The sequence below is a fragment of the Leptodactylus fuscus genome, chromosome 9 (assembly GCF_031893055.1).
Source record: "Leptodactylus fuscus isolate aLepFus1 chromosome 9, aLepFus1.hap2, whole genome shotgun sequence".
NCBI lineage: Eukaryota > Metazoa > Chordata > Amphibia > Anura > Leptodactylidae > Leptodactylus > Leptodactylus fuscus.
Window position 1 is genome coordinate 43,630,609 of NC_134273.1, and position 9,843 is coordinate 43,640,451.

Below are 9,843 nucleotides of genomic sequence, written 5' to 3' on the forward strand. Positions count from 1 at the left end.
TAGCCTACTGGACACAATGAAATAGTTTTTACTAAAAAAAAAAAAAAAATAGAATCTGTTTACATCAAAACCCAGTCCATTATTTTTTTTTTCCCCACAGACCAGGAGACACTGAGAATCTTTTTTTTTTTTTTTTTCCTCTTTTCTCTACTTGCCTTAGCCATTCAAGTCTATTGGTCCATGGGGAAAAACAAAAAAACAAAAAAAACACAGCAGTGTATTGATAGGTGTTGCAAAAAATAAAGATCTAAAGATAGCATAAAACAAATGGATGGCACACTGAAATACGCAAAAATGTGCAATGTCCATTGTTTTATACTGCACAAAGTGGATAGCTAGTGTGAAATTAACCTTAACCCCTTCCCGCCGATGGCATATTTTGATTTTCGTTTTTTGTTTTTGACTCCCCTCCTTCTAAACCCCATAACTTTTTTTATTTCTCCGCTCCCAGAGCCATATGAGGTCTTAATTTATGCGGGACAAATTTTTCTTCCTGATGCCACCATTAATTATTCTATATAATGTACTGGGAAGCAGGAAAAAAATTCAGAATGGGGTGGATTTGAAGAAAAAAATGCATTTCTGCGACTTTCTTACGGGCTTTGGTTTTACGGCGTTCACTGTGCAGCCAAAATGACATGTCCCCTGTATTCTGTGTTTCGGTACGGTTCCAGGGATACCAAATTTATATGGTTTTATTTACATTTTGACCCCTAAAAAAATTCCAAAACTGTGTTAAATTTTTTTTCTAAAAGTCACCATATTCCGATGGCCGTAACTTTTTTATACGTAAGTGTACGGGGATGCATAGGGCGTCTTTTTTTGCGGGGTCGGGTGTACTTTTTAGTTCTACCATTTTCGGGAAATGTTATTGCTTTGATCACTTTTTATTCAAATTTTTATCAGAATCAAAACAGTGAAAAAACGGCGGTTTGGCACTTTCGACTATTTTTCCCGCTACGGCGTTTACCGAACAGGAAAAATATTTTTATAGATTTGTAGAGCGGGCGATTTCGGACGCGGGGATACCTAACATGTATATGTTTCACAGTTTTTAACTACTTTTATATGTGTTCTAGGGAAAGGGGGGTGATTTGAACTTTTAATTCTTTTTATATTTTTTTTATATTTTTAACTTTTTTATTTTATTTTTTTGCATTTATTAGACCCCCTAGGGGTGTTGAACCCCAGGGGGTCTGATCACTAATGCAATGCATTACAATGCTAATTCATTGCAATGCATTGCAAAAAAGCATCCTTTCTTTTGCAGGCTGCATAGACCAGCCTGCAAAAGAGAGGATTTGCAGACAAGCCTGGCAGCCTGTACAAGGCTCCCGGCTGTCATGGCAACGGGACGTCAGCCCTGGAGCATGCTCCAGGAGCTGGCGATCCCGGCCAAAATGGCGGCGCCCATGCGCCGCCGGGAAAATGGCGCCTCCGGCGCCTTTGACGGACCGATCGGAGGCATTAGAGCCGGTTGTCTACTGCTTAAAGCAGTAGACACCCGGCGGCTATGACGGCCGCCCGGCTCCCGGGCGGTCGCCATAGTTACAGTCCCGACATACGCCATACTATTACGGCGCATGTCGGGAAGGGATTAAAAAGGGTTGCTTTCATGAGATTACGGGCTAGGAGTCTAGGAAATGAGAGCCAGAAATTTTACACTTTGGGGGTCCCTGTCAGACTTTATTTACTTTTCTGGAAAGATGATGTTCTGCACCAATCACCAGTCTAAGGCTTGGTTCACACATCAGTACGCCATCCGTCCGTTTGAATTCAGTTTGAGACTAAAAACGGACTGATGCACATACTGATTGTATACTGACACCTTTTTATGCTGATAGCAAACGCTGTCTGCCCCCTAGAGGACAGAAAGGGGATTAAAAGTAGAAAATTGTAAACAGAGTAGAGATAAGGAGATATAATAAATGTCCTTATCTCATATTAGAAATGTCCTTATCTCATATAAGAAATGTCCTTATCTCTACTCTACTCTACTTATCTTTACTCTGCTACTTTTAATCCCCTTATCTCTCCTCTAGGGGATGGACAGCGTTTGCTATCAGCATAAAAAGGTGTCAGTATACAATCAGTATGTGCATCAGTCCGTTTTTAGTCTCAAACTGAATTCAAACGGACGGATGGCATACTGATGTGTGAACCAAGCCTTAGAGGTCACATGCTCTACATGCTAGCACCGAGGCCAGTGTTTGGCTGTGGTCATGTGGAAGTGCAGCATGTCACTGCTGCAAGAAAATAAAGACCAGTGGGCACCATTGCAGCAGTGGGAGTTTAGCAGGTCGATTATGGTTTACTTTTTTATTTATTTATTTATTTATTTATTTTTTATTTCATAGTGTTTCCAGCTGTTACATTCAATGTTTAACCCCCCATTTAAACAACAGCATATGGTTCCTATAAATCTGTATTCACAGAAGCCCTGTATAATATATATATATATTATATGCTGTGACCATCTCTCTGCTGGTATTAGGTCTGAGGGAATCCATATTTTTATTTATATTTTATTAATGCATGCCTAAATGACATGCCATAAAGGTCATGCTATTAGTTTATTAGATTATGTTGCAATGGAACACTATTTAGCACCACAGCTGTTCACTTTTGCTTTATGGTCCAGAATGATGTAAAGGCTTCTTCCAGCTTTGATTCACCTTAGAATTTGCCCTTGCTTTAGAAACAAACTTTGTTCAGAGTAGTCACTGTTGCCAGAGGTGCCTGGTCTTTGTTACATAACACTAGTGTTATACATGAATGTGGCACCCAAGCGTAAATTTTGCACTGTGGCTCAGGAGATTCAAAATACATTTCTGTCCCCTTAACAGGTACAGGGATTCCTTATACAAGGTCCAGCCATTCTTTTTTTTTTTTTTTTTATGTTATGTTGATTGTGAGCTTCACATAGAGCGCACAATGTACATTTTTTCCCCCCTATCAGTATGTCTTTGGAGTATGGGATGGAAATCCACGCAAACACAGGGAGAACATACAAACTCCTTGCAGATGTTTTTGTTTTTTGTTTTTTTTTTTGCCCTTGGCAGAATTCAAACCAAGGACTCCAGCGCTGCAGTGCTAACCACTAAGCCACCGTGTGGCCCGAAGGTCCAGCCAACTATGTCCCCAATGAGTCCAATCAAAATTTACCTAGTAAACAGGGATTCTTATTAGACATGGACAGTTTTGTTAGGCATGGAACAGCAATCCAAATATCCTACACTCAATGGCTGCCTTAAAACAAAAGTCAGGTTTTGCACTTAAACCAGATTAAGATGCTGAGACAGGTTCTTACAAGATACAGCCATTGAATAAGACAGAATAAAAAAAAAACTCTGCACATGCATGAACAATGTTCTATGTATTTCTCCTCTATACTCACTCATGCTCTATTCTGCATAATGGTGATAAGTGCCTCTGATGGAAAAAACACTTTAAGGGGGCATTCACACTACGTATACTGAAGCTTATTCTGAACGTAAAACACGTTCAGAATCAGCGGCGTATAAAGCAGCTCCATTAATTTCTATGGGAGCCGGCATACGAGCGCTCCCCATAGAAATGAATGGGCTGCTTCTTTCACTGCGAGCAGTCCCATTGAAGTGAATGGGAAGTGCCGGCGTGTACGGCTTGGCATGAGCAGAGCTTGCCGTACACGCCGGCACTTCCCATTCACTTCAATGGGACTGCTCATAGTAAAAGAAGCAGCCCATTCATTTCTATGGGGAGCGCTCGTATGCCGGCTCCCATAGAAATGAATGGAGCTGTTTTATACGCCTCTGATTCTGAACGTGTTTTACGATCAGAATAAGCTTCAGTATACGTAGTGTGAATGCCCCCTTAAGGGCAGGTTCACACCCGCGCCCAGTCTCTGCTTTGCAGGTTTCCATCTTCTGCCCGAGAAACTGGACAGGGGACGGAAACCGACAGTCAGTTTTGAAACCCATTCACTTGAATGGGTTTGTAAAGTGTCCGCCCATGAGCGTCTATATCTCTCCAAAAAAAAACAAAAAACGCGGTTTTAAAAATCACAGCATGTCAATTATATCTAGGGAAACTGCGGCTTTCCCATAGATATAATTGTAACAGGAAGTCTGTGCAGGAAAACTCTGTGAACTTTCTGTTCAAAGCACTGCGGGAAGAACCGCAATGCGTTCACACCGCAGTTGTTCCCACAGGGCTTTAGCAAGGCGCTTCCGGCCCATGCGGCCTTAGCCTAAGGCCCCACGTTGCAGAAGCACAGCTTTTTTTTTTTTCTTTGCAGATTTTCTTGCGTTTTCTTGAGCCAAAGCCAGGAGTGATTGAGCAAAAGATAGAACTATAGGAACTTTCTTTATATTTCCCATTCAATTTATAGCCATTCTTGGCTTTGGCTCAAAAAACCACAACAAAATCTGCAATATTTCCACAATGTGGGGCCTTTTTTTGTTTCAGATTTTGCTGTGGTTTTTTGAGCCAAATCCAAGAGTGGATACAAAAGGAATGGAAAATTTATAAGAAGCTCATATACTTCTACCTTCTGCTCAATCCACTCCTGGCATTCAATCAAAAAACCACAGCAAAAAATGAAACCAAAAAAGCTGAGTTTCCGTACCGTGGGGCTTCAGCTTAAGGCTCCATGGTGTGGTGCGGAAACCCAGCTTCTTTTGCTGCAGATTTTGTTACATTATTTTGAGCAAAACCCAGGAGTGGATTGAGCCGAAGGGAGAAGTAAAAGAACTTCCTATATATTCTCCATTCCCTCTGTAGCCATTCTTGGCTTTGGCTCAAAAAAACACTGCATAATCTGCAACAAAAGAAGCTGCGTTTCCACAACGTGGGGCCTCATCCTAAGGCCCTACATTGTGGAAATGCAGATTTCTTTGTTGTAGATTTTGCTGCATTTTTTTGAGCCAAAGCCAAGAATGGCTACAGAGGGAATGGAGAATATATAGGAAGTTCTTTTACTTCTCCCTTCTGCTCAATCCACTCCTGGGTTTTACTCAAAATAATGTAACAAAATCTGCAACAAAAGAAGCAGAGTTTCTGCACCGTGGAGCCTTAAGCTGAAGCCCCACGGTGCGGAAACTCAGCTTTTTTTTTTGTTTCATTTTTTGCTGTGGTTTTTTTGATCGAATGCCAGGAGTGGATTGAGCAGAAGGCAAAAATATAGGAACTTCCTATACATGTCCCATTCCTTTTGTAGCCATTGTTGGCTTTGGCTTAAAAAAACTCAGCCAAATCTGCAACAAAAAAGCTGCCTTTCCGCAACGTGGGGCCTTAGCCTAAATATTAGAGGAGTAAAGGGGGCGATCCTATTAAAACCAATGTTTTTTGCCATGTCATAAATTAAGTGCATCCTTTGGCAGTCCATGTGTCTAGAATAAAATCTATGTATGCTCATAGTTTGTGTAGATTTCAGTCACCATTTGTGCCTGGAAACTGGCACAAATGATTATAAGGCTAGAGCTACATGGCAACTTTGGCCGTGTCTCCTCTCAAGTAATCAAAGATTGAAAGGTCACCCTGTGATTCCTTCACTAATGTTAGTGAATGCATTGTCACACTCTTCAAGTTGCTAAAAATCCAGGCAGTGGTCACCTCAAAGTCACGTTCACTGCCCACAAAGGGGTGTCAATGCGTATCCATTACTAACATAAGTGAAGGAATCACAGGGTAATCCGACAATCATTGGCCACATGTCAAAGGAGTTGCGTGGACCTAGCCTAAATCTGGGGTTGGAATTGAAGTCCTCCATGCCACGCTTACTTTTTTAGAAAGTGATGAGGGCAACGTAAAAATGTCAAATGTCATTTGCACAAAAAAATTTGCACAAATGACATTTAAAGTCACAAAGACGTGGTGTGCAATCTTTTACACCAGAAAACTGGAGTAGGAGGATGATAGATCTCCCCACTTCCCTTTTCACAATCATGTAATAGATGTTCCAATAAAGAGGTTAAAGTCGGGTTCACACAGGGTTTTTTGGAGCAGATTTTGACGTGCAAAATCCGCTCCAAAAAACCTCTCCTGCAGCTAGCCGCAACTGGATGCCGGTGCAGTGCACACAGAGTTTTCAGGCATCCAATCGCGGCATACCGCTCCGGATTAGGCCCAAATGAATGGGCCTAGTCGGGAGGGAGTCTCGCGCTTCCATGACTGAATTCAATGTGAGGCGTTTTTTTCAGGCGTTTACGTATTAAAATCTGGACCAAAAAACCCTGTGTGAACCAGGCTTTAATGGTCCCAAATGGAGATCTCTTACTGATGACCTATCCGCAGTATAGATCAACAGTATGTGATCTGTGTGGTCTGACACCTGGACCCTGCACAGATCAGCTGTTCTAGAAGCCTCCAGACATTGGGAGTTACATCAGTGGCCATGGATTGTGTCAGCTGCACCTATTCAAGTAATAGAGCGGTACTGTAGCCTTTTCTAGGACGTGAACTTATATAGGAGCAGCCAGCATGCACAGCGGATCTGTGCAGGGTCCGACCAAAGGGTTGTCAGACCCCCATAGATCACATGCTGATGACCTACCTGTGGCTAGGTCAGCAGTATGAAAAGTCCGCTTATATGTTTTAAAACTGAATTTTGGGTTTATTCAGGTCTGTTTTATATTCAGTACAGTTTATATACATTTACTTTATAGCTTTTTTTTAGTTATATTAATATGTAACAAATTGATTTGCGTTTCACTGAATTTCGTTCTTTGTTTGGAAAGATTTAGCATTTCGGTCAGGTCGACCTGAGGAAGGTTTGTACTGTTTACCCACGGCCTTTTTATCATGCCATGGTTGTTTGAACACAGTATTGCTGCCTGCCATGCCGGTGTCAGCATGACCTGAAAACATTTTTCTCCATGTTTAACCACTTTCATCCCTATAACCTATTTATTGTTGTGCTTCTACTGGATAGTAAATAGCACTTATTTTGCTCCTTATACAACGTAGAATTGCAATGCAGGATTCTCTGCTGTTAGCTATAATATGTGACTTGTATGGAGGATTTAAGATATCTTCATCCAGGAGAGAGTCTCTCCTAGATGCTACGTTTCCAATCGGACACACCATGATTTGTTATCTGTCATATTCACCCACAGGCACACAGCAGTACCACAGAGTCCCATAAATGTATCAGCCTAAAGTTGGCCCACTTTGAGAAGTAGGGGTCCTTTCACACAGGCCACTGCCTGGACACAAGTATCGAATGATGATATAACAAATTTGGTGGCACACATTCAAAGAGCCACTAAACTGCCCTATACAAAGGGGTTCTGAGTTTTTTTTAAAATTTTTTGATCCCTTAAACAAGGATATAATCTTCCCTGCAGAGAAACAACTCTACTAATAGGAGTTGTCCCAATATAGGTGACAGCTGACACATACCGTTTAAATTTCATCAGGGGAAGTAGAAGAGAGGTAACAGACAAGAGTATAGTTGAGATACCTATTGAGGTCAGGGCTGGTGGAGTTTGTTTGTGATCAGAGATCCAAGCCATAGGTCAGGGCAGGCATCATAGGTTTAAAATCAGGTAGCAAGCCAGTGCTAAAATACAGGTACTCAACAGAACACAGAAAATAACAGAAGAACACCTTTGCAGTAACCAGACTAGGCTAGGAGCCTAAATTGTTTAGCTACTTTTAAGTGAAATAAAATACCTTATATAGTCTGTGAAGGCTGGGGAAAATTAGCAATTGCACACTACGTCTGAGAGTAGTGCTGGTGTAGGCAATAGGTGACCCTTGGTGGGAGACACTTGTGCTTGACACACAGAGAGCAGTAGTCAAGGTACAGGCTGAGGTCAGGTCTGGTGGAGTTAATTTGTAATTAGCGATCCAGGTAATATGTCAGGACAGACAGCACAGGTTTAGAGCCAGGTAACATGTGAGCAAGCAAATACAGGTATTCAGCAAAACAAAGGAAAATGTATCTTTGTAGGAATCAGACTTGCTTAGGAACATAAATTACTGAAGCACATTCCTGTGGGAGAAGGAGCCTTATATAACCTGGGGACAGATTAGCGAGTGTATACACTGGCTCTTAAAGAACAAGTGTGTCCACTGGAAAAGCAGGAGGGAAGGGGCAATGGGGCTGTGAATGCCAGAAGTGAAATGCTTCTGGAAAATTATTCATGTGTAGAGATGAGCGAACAGTGTTCTATCGAACACATGTTCGATCGGATATCAGGCTGTTCGATGTGTTCGATTCGAATCGAATATCACGTGGCAAACTCCAAAAAAATTCGATTCCCCTCCCACCTTCCCTGGCGCTTTTTTTGCACCAATAACAGCGCAGGGGAGGTGGGACAGGAACTACGACACCAGAGGCATCGAAAAAAATCGGAAAAAGTCATTGGCTGCCGAAATCAGGTGACCTCCATTTTAGACGAATAGTGGATTTCAAATCCGGGTCATATAAGAATGTGAACTTTGTGACTATGAGACAGGGATAGCTGTACAGGCAGGGATAGCTAGGGATAACCTTTATTTAGGGGGGAATGTTATTAAAAATAACTTTTTGGGGCTCTATCGGGTGTGTAATTGTGATTTTTGTGACAAACTTTTTCAAATAGGAATGCATTGGACAGCGCTGATTGGCCAGAGTACGGAACTCGACCAGTCAGCGCTGGCTCTGCTGGAGGAGGCGGAGTCTAAGATCGCTCCACACCAGTCTCCATTCAGGTCCGACCTTAGACTCCGCCTCCTCCGGCAGAGCCAGAGCTGATTGGCCGAAGGCTGGCCAATGCATTCCTATGCGAATGCAGAGACTTAGCAGTGCTGAGCCAGTTCTGCTCAACTACACATCTGATGCAAACTCGGCTCTGCTACATCTGATGCAAACTCGGCTCTGCTACATCTGATGCACACTCGGCTCTGCTGCTGCATCAGATGTAGCAGAGCCGAGTGTGCATCAGATGTAGCAGAGCCGAGTGTGCACACTCAGCTCTACTACATCAGATGTAGCAATCTGATGTAGTAGAGCCGAGGGTGCACTAGAACCCCTGTGCAAACTCAGCTCACGCTAATAGAATGCATTGGCCAGCGCTGATTGGCCAATGCATTCTATTAGCCCGATGAAGTAGAGCTGAATGTGTGTGCTAAGCACACACATTCAGCTCTACTTCATCGGGCTAATAGAATGCATTGGCCAGCGCTGATTGGCCAATGCATTCTATTAGCCCGATGAAGTAGAGCTGAATGTGTGTGCTAAGCACACACATTCAGCTCTACTTCATCGGGCTAATAGAATGCATTGGCCAGCGCTGATTGGCCAGAATACGGAATTCGACCAATCAGCACTGGCTCTGCTGGAGGAGGCGGAGTCTAAGATCGCTCCACACCAGTCTCCATTCAGGTCCGACCTTAGACTCCGCCTCCTCCGGCAGAGCCAGCGCTGATTGGCCGAAGGCTGGCCAATGCATTCCTATTTGAATGCAGAGACTTAGCAGTGCTGAGCCAGTTCTGCTCAACTACACATCTGATGCACACTCGGCTCTGCTTAGTTCATAAGGACATGTGGGTGGCTTAGTGACTCAAATTGTCCATAACTAATAAACTTGTTCTGTCCAGGGTTAGGCTAAGGCCCCACATCGTGAAGCACAGATAAAAAAAAATGCTGTGGAAAAAAAATGTGATTTTTTTTTTTCTGCAGCATTTTTCATTTCTCCTATTATAATGCTGCTGTTATACATGGAAAACACCAGCATTTCCACAGGTATAATTGTCATTTTCTGCTGCAGATTTATATCTGCAAAGTGTGGATGGGGTTAGCCAGAATCCCATCCACTTTGCAAGTACTCCTCTTTATAGATACTCCGTACCCTCAAAACGCTGCGTTTTGCAATA